General features: G+C 39.9%; 1 long non-coding RNA gene across 1 annotated transcript; it reads right to left on the bottom strand.

Moving 5' to 3' along the window:
• Nucleotides 1-4,716: 4,716 nt before the first annotated feature.
• Nucleotides 4,717-7,881, bottom strand: LOC119891987. The gene is made up of 2 exons (XR_005442496.1): nt 7,338-7,881; nt 4,717-5,823 (listed from the first exon to the last, which is right to left on the bottom strand). It is a non-coding gene; the product is annotated as an uncharacterized LOC119891987 (long non-coding RNA).
• Nucleotides 7,882-16,097: the final 8,216 nt, after the last annotated feature.

The following is a 16,097-nucleotide window of genomic DNA, read 5'->3' as shown; positions in this document are numbered from 1 at the left end:
ACATACAGTCAACATAAATAAATGTATATATAAATATGGAATGGAAGAACGTTGCAGATATTTACATGTGCATTATTCTGGGTCTGTGCCGTGCAGAAGTAACGCAACGGAAGAGAATATTGTGTACATATAAATATATAAACTGACAACATAAAAATATACAACAACAAAAATCAACAATCAACAACAAATATGTGCAACTCATCCCCACCTGAGATGAGCCCAATAAGGGTGGTGTCGTCCGCAAACTTCAGGAGCTTGACAGACTGGTGACTGGAGGTGCAGCTGTTGGTGTACAGGGAGAAGAGAAGGGGGGAAGAATGCAGCCTTGGGGGGAACCGATGCTGATGGTTCTGGACTGTAATCAGAGAGATGTTTTCCCAGCTTCACATGCTGCTTCCTGTCCGTCAGGAATTCAGTGATCCACCTGCAGGTGGAGTCAGGCACGTTCAGCTGGGAGAGCTTGTCCCGCAGCAGGGCCAGGATGAAGGTGTAAAAGAGCTGAAATCCACAAACAGCATCCTGGCATAGGTTCCTGGGGAGTCCAGGTGCTGTAGGATGTAGTGAAGGGCCATGTTTTATATTATTTTATAATATTTTGTCTTGGGATGTAATCTATAAAATAAATCTTTATGTATAAAATGTGATAATAATAATGTAATAATTTTGTTATCATCAAATTAAAATTATATTTAAAATATTTTTAGTGCATGAATATTTATTATTTAGCTGTTTGCACTTTTGGGCATTCTGTGACTGCTGTTCTTGTTTGTCGCTACTGTTGTGTTTGTTTTATGTTATATGGTATATGTTGTATGATGCTAGTTTCAGACTTCCCTGTTTCACCAATGATCCTGAATTTAGAGCATCCTGTAGATCAAATGGCATCTTTGGAGCCCTGTTATCTGTTGTCCTGGGGCAAAATTCACTGTGCCTAGTGAGTCCCTGGTTGCCGCCACTACTTGTCTTTACTACCCATGAAGTACAGTGCACGCAGCAGACTACACATGGAAGCTATACTTTGCCCAAAGCCCCAGAAGCCAAACAGTTCTCCTGCAACCCAGGTTTGCTATGTGTCAGTGAGTTTGTGATAATTTGATGAAATATAGTTATTTTGGAATATGCATATCACGATATCATCTGAAATACACAGAAGAAGAAGACAGGGCCTCACGAGTACATGCAATAGGTTGGGCAGTTGCCTGATCACACATCAAAGTGCTGATAGCCATATCTCTTTTAAATCTGAGAAATGGAGCTTACTCTCTAATATAATGTAACCCATCATTGTAGCAGTATTTGTAATTATTCAAGTGTTGAGTGTGTTAATTTACATGAAGTGGTGACAATTCACCTGCCTCTGTATGTGTTCTCATTCAACTGGAAAAACATGTCAAAAGCACGTAACAGACCATCCAGAAGGGGGGGGAAATTTGGCTATTGTAGCACTAAATTCAAATTCAAATTAGCTTTATTGGCATGAATGTCTAACAACAATATTGCCAAAGCATCATACAAACTACATAAGAAAAATCAACCCAATACATTTCATTAAACAAGTAATCAAAGCGTATGTGTGTTTGTGTTAAAAAAATATATATACAATGGGTATGGAAAGTATTCAGACCCCTTTAAATTTTTCACTCTTTGTTTCATTGCAGCCATTTTCCAAAAATCAAAAAAGTTCATTTTATTTCTCAGTAATGTACACTCAGCACCCCATCTTGACAGAAAAAAAACAGAAATGTAGAAATTTTTGCAAATTTATTAAAAAAGAAAAACTGAAATATCACATGGTCATAAGTATTCAGACCCTTTGCCGTGACACTCATATTTAACTCAGGTGCTGTCTATTTCTTCTGATCATCCTTGAGATGGTTCTACACCTTCATTTGAGTCCAGCTGTGTTTGATTATACTGATTGGACTTGATTAGGAAAACCACACACCTGTCTATATAAGACCTTACAGCTCACAGTGCATGTCAGAGCAAATGAGAATCATGAGGTCAAAGGAACTGCCTGAAGAGCTCAGAGACAGAATTGTGGCAAGGCACAGATCTGGCTAAGGTTACTGCCGCACTTAAGGTTCCTAAGAGCACAGTGGCCTCCATAATCCTCAAATGGAAGACGTTTGGGACGACCAGAACCCTTCCTAGAGCTGAAACTGAGCTATCGGGGGAGAAGAGCCTTGGTGAGAGAGGTAAAGAAGAACCCAAAGGTCACTGTGGCTGAGCTCCAGAGATGCAGTCGGGAGATGGGAGAAAGTTGTAGTAAGTGAAACATCACTGCAGCAATCCACCAGTCGGGGCTTTATGGCAGAGTGGCCCGACGGAAGCCTCTCCTCAGTGCAAGACACATGAAAGCCCACATGGAGTTTGCTAAAAAAAACCTGAAGGACTCCAAGATGGTGATAAATAAGATCCTCTGGTCTGATGAGACCAAGATAGAACTTTTTGGCCTTAATTCTAAGCGGTATGTGTGGAGAAAACCAGGCACTGCTCATCACCTGTCCAATACAGTCTCAACAGTGAAGCATGGTGGTGGCAGCATCATGCTGTGGGGGTTTTTTCAGCTGCAGGGACAGGACGACTGGTTGCAATCGAGGGAAAGATGAATGCGGCCAAGAACAGGGATATCCTGGACGAAAACCTTTTCCAGAGTGCTCTGGACCTCAGACTGGGCCGAAGGTTTACCTTCCATCAAGACAATGACCCTAAGCACACCGCTAAAATAACGAAGGAGTGGCTTCACAACAACTCCGTGGCTGTTCTTGAATGGCCCAGCCAGAGCCCTGACTTAAACCCAATTGAGCATCTCTGGAGAGACCTGAAAATGGCTGTCCACCAACGTTTACCATCCAACCTGACAGAACTGGAGAGGATCTGCAAGGAGGAATGGCAGAGGATACCCAAATCCAGATGTGAAAAACTTTTTGCATCTTTCCCAAAACGACTCATGGCTGTATTAGATCAAAAGGGTGCTTCTACTAAATACTGAGCAAAGGGTCTGAATACTTATGACCATGTGATATTTCAGTTTTTCTTTTTTAATAAATTTGCAAAAATTTCTACATTTCTGTTTTTTTTCTGTCAAGATGGGGTGCTGAGTGTACATTACTGAGAAATAAAATGAACTTTTTTGATTTTTGGAAAATGGCTGCAATGAAACAAAGAGTGAAAAATTTAAAGGGGTCTGAATACTTTCCGTACCCACTGTATATGTGTGTGTGTGTGTGTGTGTGTGTTAAAAAAATAAAAATATATTAAAAATAAATAAATAAATAAAACAGTGTGTTTTTAAAAAATTAAAATATATTATAAAATTAAAATAAAATAAATAAATGAAACAGTAATGTGTGTGTGTATATTAATAGATACATTTTTTTTAAAAGAATTAATTGATTAAAAAAAAGAAATCAGTATCAAATGTAAAAACAAAACAACTAATAAAATATCAAACGATCAAAATAATAATTTGAAAATCTGTACAATTATTTATCAGTCTGAGGTTCCACTGGTTGTCCTCACTTCATGGCATGAGGAGACATATTTTGCAGCAATTATTTCACATTTGGGCATTTCTCCCAGTAAATAGGGGAGTTTCTGTGTGTCTGATATGAATTCGAATTTGGGGTATATTTGGTAAATGTTTGCAAAGTGTTTTTGTTTTAGTGTTTTATATTTGGGTCATGAGGTTAGAAAGTGCAGCTCTGTCTCTACCTGTCCTCTGTCACACTGGGAGCAGAGTCTTCCCTCTTGTGGTAGCCAGCTCTGTCTGTGGCGACCCTTTTTCTATGGCCAGGCTGTGTTCACTCAGTCTGTATGTTGTCAACATTTCTCTTAGTTTAGGACATTCTATTGTACTCAGGTAATTTGCCAGTGTGAATTCTCTTTTTAGGGTCAGATAACATTGTAATTTACTTTGTGTTTTGGTTGTTTCTTTCCAGTAATCTATATATTTTTCTTTCTGCTTGCCATATAGTATTATTGGTTCTAGTACAAATTGGAAAATTTTAACCCAGATTTTGATTGAAATATATATTTTAATGTTTCTTTTTCTTTTTCTTTTTTATTGCTTTGTCCCTCAGATCTTTCACAGCCACATTCCCTGTGTATGTAATGTTGAGGCCAAGGTAAGTGTAGTTTTTTGTTTGTTGTAATTTAGTGGTGTCTAAATAGAAATTGTGTAACCTGATTTCTGTATTGTTTCTGAAAGATCATTATCTTAGTCTTTGCTGTGTTTACTGTCAGGGCCCAGGTCTGACAGAATCTCTGTTGCAAACCTTCTTTGGTAGGTGAGAGCAACACTAAGTCATTTGCATACAGCAGACCTCTGATCTCTTTGTCGTTCAGGAGGAGGCAATAAACCACTAAACCTTATCTAATGCATAATTTCTCTCACACAATGCAGTTTTGCTGAAATGTTCCTCCTGCAGTATATTTTTCTATGGAAATCCAGTTTCGCAATGTTTTCTGATTTCTTCACTGAAGATAAGATTAAAATAAATCAGCTGTTCACTGGCCAGAAACCAACAAGTTATTGTTTCAGTCTGCTTCCTTCTAATGTTGTAAGCAATAAAAAGCAGTACAAAAATGTAATGTGAATTATCTCAGGGTCAATTCAAATTACAGTGTTTGAATGTTAAATTGTCATCAATATCCACTTGTTTAAATGTATTATTTTTTGTGTTGGATTAATCAAGGACATGATTAGTAGTACAACCTGCAACCTTAATGTTTTATTACACAAATGGTCTTTTATGTCCCTCCACAGTTATTGTTTTGTGATTTTCATTTTAACTCTGTTAAATAAGAAATACATAGGCTACACCTTACAGAGTAACACCCCTACTAAATCTTGTAAAAGCTTTACTGCACTGACCTCAAGGTTCACATATACATTACATATGTTACAACATTTAGGAGGCAACACGATTTATTGAGACCCCCTGACTTATAGCACCTTTTCCCATAGCACCGTCCAGGACAAACTTAGCACGTTTGGGATCTGGATGTTGTCCTCCAGGAGACCCAGCCTCACCTCTTGTCTCTTTTTCTCCCCTTGTATGAATGGTGTCCTTGTCTCTTCTCCCTCTTTGTGAATGATGTGCTAATTTGACGTTTCTGTGTTTCTGTCTGTCCTCTTTCCAACTCTCCATTGTGGAGAGTAGGTTGTGTGGCTGTTTAGTGGCACCTGGAAGCTGCTTGACATTCTTCTGGATTCATAACACTCAACATATATTTGCTCATATGTCTAATCCATACACATGACATCTCTAGCATGTCTCTTTGTCCCTCCTCTGTTGCTCTTCCTGAGGTTTTGTGTTTTTTAAGAGGTTCTTGGGAAGTTTTTCCTAATTGGATTTACGACCCACACAAAATGTATGGTCACATTTTTGGTTTAACATAGTTTAATCTGCTTCATCATTTCTCCTGTTTTACAGGTTTATTATCTGTCCACATGTCCTGTAGATTCTAGGGTCTAAGGACAGGATAGAGTGTTGTATGCAGCACAGATTGTAATGGCAGATTTGTGAGCTGTGTTCTCCACTAATCAGAAGGTTGGTGGTTTGATCCTCCAGACAGCTGGCTTGTCAAAGTGTCCTTAAGCAAGATACTGAACAACAAATTGCTGTTCTGTGAGCATATGTGAATGAATAAGGTTTCTGCTAGCAGTTGGCACCTTGCATAGTAGCCTCTGCCATTAAGACCACCTACTTAATATTGTGTAGGTCTCTCTTTTGCCGCCAAAACCAAAACCTGCCTACAGTCCTCCACTGTGTAGTCGCTTCCTGGGCAGGCTCCACTCTTAGGTCGGCTCAGCTGTCAGGATAGGAAACACATGCAAAAAATACAAAATAAAAACAGGGAACACATGCAGAAATGATAAAATAATAATAATAAAAACGTTCTGTAGACACAGTGATTTTGCCATTGATTTGTTGCTAGTATGTTGTTTCTCAAATGTTAGTTGCTTTGGATAAAAGCATCTGCCAAATGAGTAAATGTAAATTTAAGAGTCCAAGTCAAGTCTCAAGTCTCTTGTGGTTATTACAAATGTTGTATCACCTGCTGCGTTCAATCCAGGCTGCTTATAAAACTGCATGGCTATAACGACTTCTGTAACTGTAACCTGTTTTTCACTTACAGAACCCAACCATGTAATGTGCAATGCAATTAATGACAGCTTATTAACTACTGGAAGTCAACTCACTCCCCAGACTCTTAAACCCAGTGTAACGTTAACTAAATAAAACTGTGACGTTGTATAATCAACAACAAACCTGTAACCTGTTTTTAACTTACAGAGCACAACCATGTAGCTTAATGTACAATGCGTCTACAATTAATGAAAGCTTATAAACTACTGTAAGTCAACACATCCCCCAGACTCTCAAACCAGTGTAAAGTTAACTAAATAAAACTGTGACGTTGCATAATCAACAATAAATCTGTCTGTTTTTAACTTACAGAGCACAACCATGCAGCCTAATGTACAATGCGTCTACAGTTAATTAAAGCTTATAAACTACTGTAACTCAACAAACCCTGTTGACTCTCAAACCCAGTGTAAAGTTAACTAAATTAAACTGAAATTCCATGGTCGGCAATAAAGCTGTAACCTGTTTTTAACTCACAGAGCACAACCTGTGCAATGCAGTTAACGACAGCTTGAACTACTGTAAGTCAACAAACGCTGTTGATTGTCAAACCCAGTGTAAAGTTAACTAAATAAAACTGTAACGTTACATGATCAACAATAAACCTGTAACCTCTTTCCAGCCAACGGTAATAATTAAAGTGATGGCAGCTGGCAGGACGTAAATAATTACGTTAATCGACTACCACAAGTTTGGCAAACAAACAAACGCTCATTCATCTTTTCATAACGAACGACAGTCGGAGTAAACCTCCCATAGGTCGTAACTAAAGCAAGAAGCAAGCTAACGTTAGATGGCCAATGATGAACTAAACATGTTGTTTAGTTCCAACAGGTGTCAGCTTAATATGACAATTCTCTTTCCAACACAGTAAACTGCACTTTTCCTAACGTTGTTATTATCAGACCAACTTAATTAAACATCAGTGGTCATAACACTTTACACCCACTATTAAGCACTCTATGCTAAGCCGCAAAATAATAAACCCAAATGAAAATCGTTGCAGGCCTGATTCGATGCTTTTGTTCGTTGAAACCAAAACTTCACACACACTGGAGCAAGAAGCAACTTAAATAGGACAGTTCCTATTCGTTGAGAATAATGGTGTCTTTCAGAAGAAGCAACCAGTCGGCTGGCCAATGAATTGAGCAGGACGACGCACGTGGGCACACTCACGGAGCTTGGTAGTTAAGCCTCGTCTCCAGGTCGGAAACAGTCCAGACGAAGCTTTTGTATAGCTGGGTTAGCTAGCGCGGCTCACAGTCTGTCCACACGGCTAGTGACACTCCCACTGTTAACGAGCAGTCTCACTGGTTACAGCACAGCAAACGTCGGACAGACGTCTTCTAACTCACGAAAACGTCTTCTTGCGGCCCGCTCGATTATCTGGCCGACAATCCAAGGCACACCTAACGCAACTCCTCTCCAAAACGGCAAAAGTTCACCCAAAACTACCTCATTAGCTCGTTAACACTCGGATCACTCCCTTTTCATTCTCCCACCTCTCTTTTTTACGTCCCTTCTCCTCCTCCTCCTCCCACGTATGTTAGCCAATTCACAAGCCACAGCCCGTGTAACTAGATACACTTCTCTAGCAAAACACCACAATCAAATTAAACAGCCCTTTAACAACATATATGAAATAAAATACATATGAAATGCATTTTAACAGTTAATATTTTAAAACATTTTTACCCATGAACTTGACTTTTTACCACACTAAGAGAAATATATTTTTAACCTTTTACTCTCTTAAACACATCTAATTTATTTATTTATGTAACACACAAAACAATTTACTGTATTTATGCATTTTTAACTGGGCTAGATGTGGCCGCGTGCAGCTGATACTACGTGTTACGTAGGCAGGTTATTGGTAACGCAATGAGGGGAATAACAGCAAGCTCATCAGACGTTTCCTAAAAATAAACATTGTTCACGAGTCCCGCAGTTCGAGTCAAGTCTCAAGTCTTTTGAGGACGAGTCTCAAGTTGAGTCTGAAGTCAGTGTGTGTGCGACTCACACTCAGAGTCCCCATCTCTGCGTATCATACCTTTAAAACGACAAATATGCTAACATTTCCCACGTGTGTAACATTCTGTACATGATTTAAATTTAACAATATTAGTAGCGGTAGCTATTTTGAACTCGTGTTCCTTACCGCAACAATGCTAAGGTTGCAGTCCATTGTACATTGGTTGTAACCTCCACCGGCTTGCCTTCTTTCCATAGTGCATCCTGTTGTCATGGTAAGCGACGCACAGCACAACCATCCACGTGATGTAAAAGAAAATGTGATTCATCAGAGCAGGCCACCTTCTTCTATTGGTCTGTGGTCCAGTTCTGATGCTCCCGGCCTCGCCAGCACCTATCTGAGAGAAACTCAGATGGACTCCTACATAGGGCTAGCGAATCATATGGTCCGTGGGCTAAGCCGTAATCTCTTTGGTACCAGTTTATTTGCAGGGTGCATATAAGTAATTTAAAACATGATAACCATTTGAAATGAGTTGCTTTATTAATTTATTGGGAGAAAAAAAACCATTTTTGCCAGTATCATCCTACAGTATCTGCACAGTAGATTTGTGTGAAGCCATACATGCTATATGTTGTTTTTTTCAGGACAGTCAGAGCTATTCAGGTCTGCCATCATTTGACATAATATTTATATTATATTAGCCTTCATACTAAGAGTAGGCTATATACACTGCTCAAAACTGTCTACAACCCACACAAGTGGTTCAGGTAGTGCAGCTCATCCAGGATGGCACATCAATGCGAGCTGTGGCAAGAAGGTTTGCTGTGTCTGTCAGCGTAGTGTCCAGAGCATGGAGGCGCTACCAGGAGACAGGCCAGTACATCAGGAGACGTGGAGGAGGCCGTAGGAGGGCAACAACCCAGCAGCAGGACCAGTACCTCCGCCTTTGTGCAAGGAGGAGCAGGAGGAGCACTGCCAGAGCCCTGCAAAATGACCTCCAGCAGGCCACAAATGTGCATGTGTCTGCTCAAACGTTCAGAAACAGACTCCATTAGGGTGGTATGAGGGCCCGACGTCCACAGGTGGGGGTTGTGCTTTCAGCCCAACACCGTGCAGGACGTTTGGCATTTGCCAGAGAACACCAAGACTGGCAAATTCGCCACTGGCGCCCTGTGCTCTTCACAGATGAAAGCAGGTTCACACTGAGCACATGTGACAGACGTGACAGAGTCTGGAGACGCCGTGGAGAACGTTCTGCTGCCTGCAACATCCTCCAGCATGACTGGTTTGGCGGTGGGTCGGTAATGGTGTGGGGTGGCATTTCTTTGGGGGGCCGCACAGCCCTCCGTGTGCTCGCCAGAGCTAGCCTGACTGCCATTAGGTACCGAGATGAGATCCTCAGACCCCTTGTGAGACCATAAGCTGGTGCTGTTGGCCCTGGGTTCCTCCTAATGCAAGATGATGCTAGACCTCATGTGGCTGGAGTGTGTCAGCAGTTCCTGCAAGAGGAAGGCATTGATGCTATGGACCGGCCCGCCCGTTCCCAAGACCTGAATCCAATGGAGCACATCTGGGACATCATGTCTCGCTCCATCCACTAACGCCACGTTGCACCACAGACTGTCCAGGAGTTGGCGGATGCTTTAGTCCAGGTCTAGGAGGAGATCCCTCAGGAGACCATCCGCCACCTCATGCACCACCACACACACTACTGAGCCTCATTGTGACTTGTTTTAAGGACATTACATCAAAGTTGGATCGGCCTGTAGTTTGGTTTTCCACTTTGATTTTGAGTGTGACTCCAAATCCAGACCTCCATGGGTTGATAAATTTGATTTCCATTGATAATTTTTGTGTGATTTTGTTGTCAGCACATTCAACTATGTAAAGAAACGAGTATTTAATGAGATTATTCTAGGATATTTTATTTTAGTGTTCCTTTTATTTTTTATTATATGTGACATATTTTAATATACCCTTAATTATATGAGATAGACAACAAATTTCGTTTTGTTATGCAGCCTTGTGCTGTATAATGACAAATAAACAACCTTGTACCTTGTATCTTGTGTCCTTGTCACTACTGGCATTGCTTTGTGTGAATTTGTGAGTCATGTTACATTTGTAACTTCCTTTTTTACTGGAATTTCGTCCAATGTGTACTGCGGAGATCCGTAAAAAAAAATACACACAAATATCTCACTACCCAAAACATGTATTTTTACATATGTGTTGTGTAAAATCATATCCACAAAAATACAATGTCATTTGCAAATATGTACAATTTACTCTGTACACTATTTTAATTTCGCATACAAAGTGTTATTAACGCATTTGTGTAAATAACACTTTGTAATAAATAAATCTATTTTTACACACAAAACAGTTTTGGCACATTTGTGGATCATTTCCTGTCAATTTGCACGTCACGTTACATTTGTAACTTCCTTTTTACGCATTTGTGGAATTTTATCCAAAGTGTACCACAGAGATCTGTAAGCGTGCGAGCAGTTTACTAGCTACACCAGCAGGAGGTGGTAGCGACATTGCCTCCCATGAGTTGACAGAATATCCACTGCAGTATCCAGCATCATCTGTAGAAGACAAGAAGGAGAAGGACTGTACCTGGTTTCAACCAGCAGCTGAAATATAAAGTAGACAATCTTAATTTAACTCAATACTTGTGATTCAGGCAGGTTCATTCTTGTCATCTGTGTAAGTTAATGTTAGCCCACGTTACGTAACAATCATCATTAAGTTCAAGACCAGAGATTTTATGCATTTAACAATAACTGGTCATTCACACTACAACTGGAATTAGCCTAAAGTATTGCAAACTTACCACAGCTAACACAAAATTAGCAAACTGCACAGCAGACTTACCTAGAGATTTGATTTGATTTGATTTTATAGCCTTTATTGTCCCCGAGGGGCAATTTGTTTTGCAACATAGTCAATACACATTAACCAAATAAGAGAAGACATAAGAACATATAACATACAATAGGTGTTATCAACATACAGTAAAGCTACCATGAAATATATAGCACTATGTATCCATAACTCTTACAATATATGTGCAACAGCAACTAGGCCAACAGTTTGTTTAAAAACCCAACAGCTGACAAAACAAATGATGTCAAAAATCTATTTGATTTGGCCCTCCTAGGGAAAGTGTACCTCCTCCGTGATGGTAGAAGTTGAAACTCTGCAAGAAGAGGGTGTCGAGGGTCCACCAAGTTGGCCTTCGCTTTTCGATTGGCGCTCTCTTTATAAACATGGTTAAGATCATTCAAGTTAGTGCCAATGGTCTTTTGGCAAATTTTAACAATCCTTCTCAGCCTGTATTTGTTAACCATGCTGAGATTTCCAAACCATCATTGCAAAAGTTAAAATTGACTCAATAAAAGATGAATAAAACATTTTCAAAAGTGATCTGTCAAAACCCATCAACTTCCTCAAGAAAAACAATCTCTGGTTGGCCTTTTTTAAAGTTTTAAAAGCTAAAGGTGACCGAGCCTTCTCAGTAGCTGCTCCTAATCTTTGGAATACTTTACCTGTTCAAATAAGAAATGCCCAAACTCCTGACACTTTCAAATCCTTGCTAAAGACCTATCTTTATTCATTGGCCTTCAAACAGAGTTGAGTAGTGACATTTATTTTATTTTTTACTTTTTCTACTGTTGTCATGTATATTTGTTGTCTAATGTGGAAAGCACTTTGGTCAACTAGTGTTGTTTTTAAATGTGCTATATAAATAAACTTGAACTTTTTACAGATGGAGACAGTGTTGGCATCAAAATCAATTTATCATCCAGAAGGGTGCCCAAGTACCTATATTGGCTTACTGTCTCTACGGCTCTGCCATTGATAAATGTCTGTGCTGTGACTGGAGGGTTTCGGCGAACAAGACATTGAGTTGCAAGTATGAGTCATTACACCATTTGATCAAATTGTCCAGGACTGGTCCATCACCCATCTCATGGTCCTGCAGGAGGCTAACAATCACAGAGCCATCTGCAAACTTAATTATGACAAGGATGAACCTGGCTGTGTGATGCAATGGGCTCTGGGCAGGACAATGTCTGGCCTCAAGTGGCCAGATTGTGTAGGCAGTTCCTGGATGACAAAGGCATTGATACCACTGACTGGCCCTCACAGTACCCAGACCTAAATCCAATTTAGGACATCAGAGACGTTATGTATCACTGCTTCCGTCACCAAATAGAGCCACAGACTGTCCAGGAGCTCACTGATGCCCTGATCCATGTCTGAGAGGAGATCCCCCATGACAACATATGCCTTCTCATCAGGAGCATGCACAGACATTCTCGGGAGCACATACAGTCATGAGGGCCCGAATACAATGTTGAGTCACATTATGAGTTGCTGTGATGAAAATCACACAAGTTTTTCTGTGTGATTTTGAATCCAGCCCTCAGTCAATTGGTGATTTTGGTTTCCATTAACCGTTGTTATGTCATTTTGTTCTCAACAAATTATACAATGTACAGTTCGGATCTTGAAATTTGAACTATTTCGTGCATAAAGATCTGATGTATGATTTAAGTCTTCCCTTCATTCTTTTGAGCAATATAGTTTATATTATGCAACAACTATGACTGTTGCCCCGCAACCCTGTACGCAGGACAAGCAGTTGACGATGGATGGATATGACTGTTGCTGTAGTTTCAAACCAGATTATTCCACCATACTTTTTTATACAGATAAGCCACTAGCTCCATCTGAAAAAGGTGAGTCCTGATATTTATTTGGATATGTGTTTCCCCTGGAGGCTCCAAGCAAACTTTGTGACTTATTCAGCTATGACTCAGCTATGTGAAAATGAGTGAAGAACTTACTAATAACTTTGCTTAATTTGATGCATTTTCAAATCAAGATTACTTCGACCTGCTTTGATCTACGAGCAAGGTACTAGAGTCAACTAGTATAAATCTGTGTATTTATTAGTATAATATTATCACATTTAAAAAAAAGTATAATGTTAGTATAATATTAATATTATATTTATAGGTTACATTTTCTCTGGGGCCCTGCAATGGACTGGCGACCTGTCCAGGGTGTACCCCGCCTTTCGACCAATGTCAGCTGGTATAGGCTCCAGCCCCCCTGGGGCCCCCCTCCTGTACACAGGATAAGCGGTTGACGATGGATGGATGGATGGACATTTTCTCTGGATAGTCTGCCTACAGGTAGTTTAGAGAGTATTTGTAACAACAACAACAACAACAACAACAACTTATTAGTTGAGATCCAACAATTACATTGTTTCACAAATAAAACAGTTTTCTGATATTACACCACTATGGCTGAGGTTTGATTATGAATAATGTTCATTATAATTACAGATGATAGGTGTGTACTATATAGCAGTTTAATTTTTGTGGGTTGTTTAGATTTAATCCTTGTGCAAGAAAAATGCTCTACATGGTGGACAGTCTTTCATTTGTTAATGTTAAGTGTTAACTCGTCAATAATCCTAACCATTCATGCACAACGAGTTCAACAATTCCAAAGTTTGCACTTCAGACTTTTTTAATGTCATGCCCCATCCAGGCTGAGATTGGTCGGTTCACGTAAAGTGACACTGACAGTTTGCAATGATAATCAAACGATCAATTAAGTTCATGAATGAGGTCTCTATGGTAGAGAGGAAATCAGGTGGCTCAGGTCTGCTTGGTAACACCTGAAAGTGCTCGATGTTCTCTTGGATACATAATATTTGTACATGCTTACAGTCTGTCTATACTTTTGTCATCCTGATTGTCCATAATGGACAGTATGACAATCTGGATGACAAAAGTATAGACTGTACTTGACAATCCTGATAAGTACATTAGAGAACAAATTAATTAATTAGTTTTATGTCAAGAAGAAAGTGATAATAATGTACAAGTTAGCAGCACACTATAAAAAAGTATAAAATGTACGAAAGCCCATATGGAAACGTAATGACCTCACACTGAGTCCTAACAAAGCCAGACCAGAAAAGATACCATTGATTCACATGTTAAAGGGTCATACCCGTAGAATGTATTTAAAAATGATCATAGTGTCAGTGACGTCACCATTGGTTTCTGAAGGGCCGTTTTGGAGCCGGTTAGCGCCATCTTGGCAGCACGTCACCGCGCGTCACTCCCAGATAATCAAAAATGGGCAAAGAGGCGGGTTGTGGGTGGAGCTGAAGTGAGGTGTGGCTGAAACCAAGGCCGCGGAGTTCCACATGACCAAGTTAGCAATGCTAAGGAGCTAATACTATATGCTACTCTGGTTTAGCAGAGGTAGCTTCTTGGCTAAACCCCCGGGGGCTGAATGGTGGAGGTTGGTAGCCTATGGCCGTTACTAGTCTATGGTCGTTGCCAGCTTACACTCAAGGTAAGTTACCTTAAACTATACAACAACACTTGTATAGTTAAACTATTGATCTGTTATTGACATTATTGACTACACAAGGTTTAAAATATTCAACGTTTTTAAAGAAATAAATGTGGAAACATTAATTTGCAACACTAGATTTTGTTGAGACTACTATGAATCAAAACATTATTAACGTCACGTAATACATCTTGTCATGGCTGGAACTACCAGTGTGTTAATAAATCCAAAATTAACCTTATGCTGCTTGCACACTGCCCCGACGACTGACTCCAACCAACACCAACTGTTGGATCAGAGTGTGCTGTCATTCGGTGTTCGTCGTTCGTCAGTGTCAGTCGGATGGAGTCTTTAGAGTTTGAGATGTGTAGTTGGGTCGGCTGGAGTCGTAGATAGTCGGACCAATGTGCGCCGTTTTCCAACAAACCGCAAAATTCTGAGAGTGTTCCTTTGACAACTAAGCCTACTGGCATGCGGAACGTGAGCGCTCACGACTTTCTTTAATGTCAATCTAGGTTAGCAAAGTGTCCAAGAGGGTCCACCTGCAGACCTCCTCTGTCAGGCCACCTCCACCGTCAGGCCGGTCAGGACAGGAAACACACGCAAAAACTACAAAATAAAAGTGTGCGATTTGACAGGAAACGCATTCAAAAAGTTTAATCATGTAGACATAGGGGGAGGGTTTTTATCATTGATTTATATTTAATTATTTAGTCAACATTGTAACGGGAAACTAGCAGGCTAATTCCTTAAATATAGCATATTGATTTGAGCCTATTCTACTTAGCACTTAACGTGCCAATGTAGCAACAAAGCAATGAAAGTTTATGAATATTTCCTGATAATATTGCCATATATAAAGAGAACAGGATTGGTCTGAGGACAGATCCTTGAGGAACTCCATGACTAACCTTGGCGTTCATGGAGGACTCATCGTTAACATGTAAAAACTGAAATCGATCTGATAAATAGGACTTAAACCAGCTTAGAGCGGTTCCTTTAATGCCAATGAAATGTTCCAGTCTCTGCAATAGGATCTGATGGTCAATGGTATCAAATGCAGCACTAAGATCTAATAAAACCAGTACAGAGACAAGTCCTTTGTCTGATGCAATAAGGAGGTCGTTAGTAATTTTCCCCAGTGCTGTCTCTGTGCTATGATGAGCTCAAAATCCTGACTGAAAATCCTCAAATAAACTATTGCTCTGTAGAAAGTCACACAGCTGTTTAGCAACTGCTTTCTCCAGGACCTTAGAGAGAAATGGAAGGTTAGATATAGGTCTATAGTTGGCTAAAACATCTGGATCAAGTTTGGGCTTTTTCAGAAGAGGTTTAATTACGGCTACTTTAAAGTACTGTGGTACATAGCCTGTTGATAGAGATAGATTGATCATATCTAGCATAGAAATGGTAACTAGGGGTAAAACTTCTTTAAGCAGCCTAGTCGGGATGGGGTCCAAGAGGCAGGTTGATGGTTTAGATGAAGAAATTATTGAAGTTAGTTGGTAAAGATTGAGGGAAGCAAAACAGTCTAAACATATTTCTGGTTCTACAGCTGTTTC

This window comes from Micropterus salmoides, unplaced genomic scaffold (genome assembly GCF_014851395.1).
Source record: "Micropterus salmoides isolate LMB-PRFRI ecotype aquatic unplaced genomic scaffold, ASM1485139v1 Ms_hic_scaffold_7, whole genome shotgun sequence".
Taxonomy (NCBI): Eukaryota; Metazoa; Chordata; class Actinopteri; order Centrarchiformes; family Centrarchidae; genus Micropterus; species Micropterus salmoides.
The sequence above is the reverse complement of the archived record's forward strand: the minus strand, read 5'-3'. Positions and strand labels throughout refer to the sequence as shown.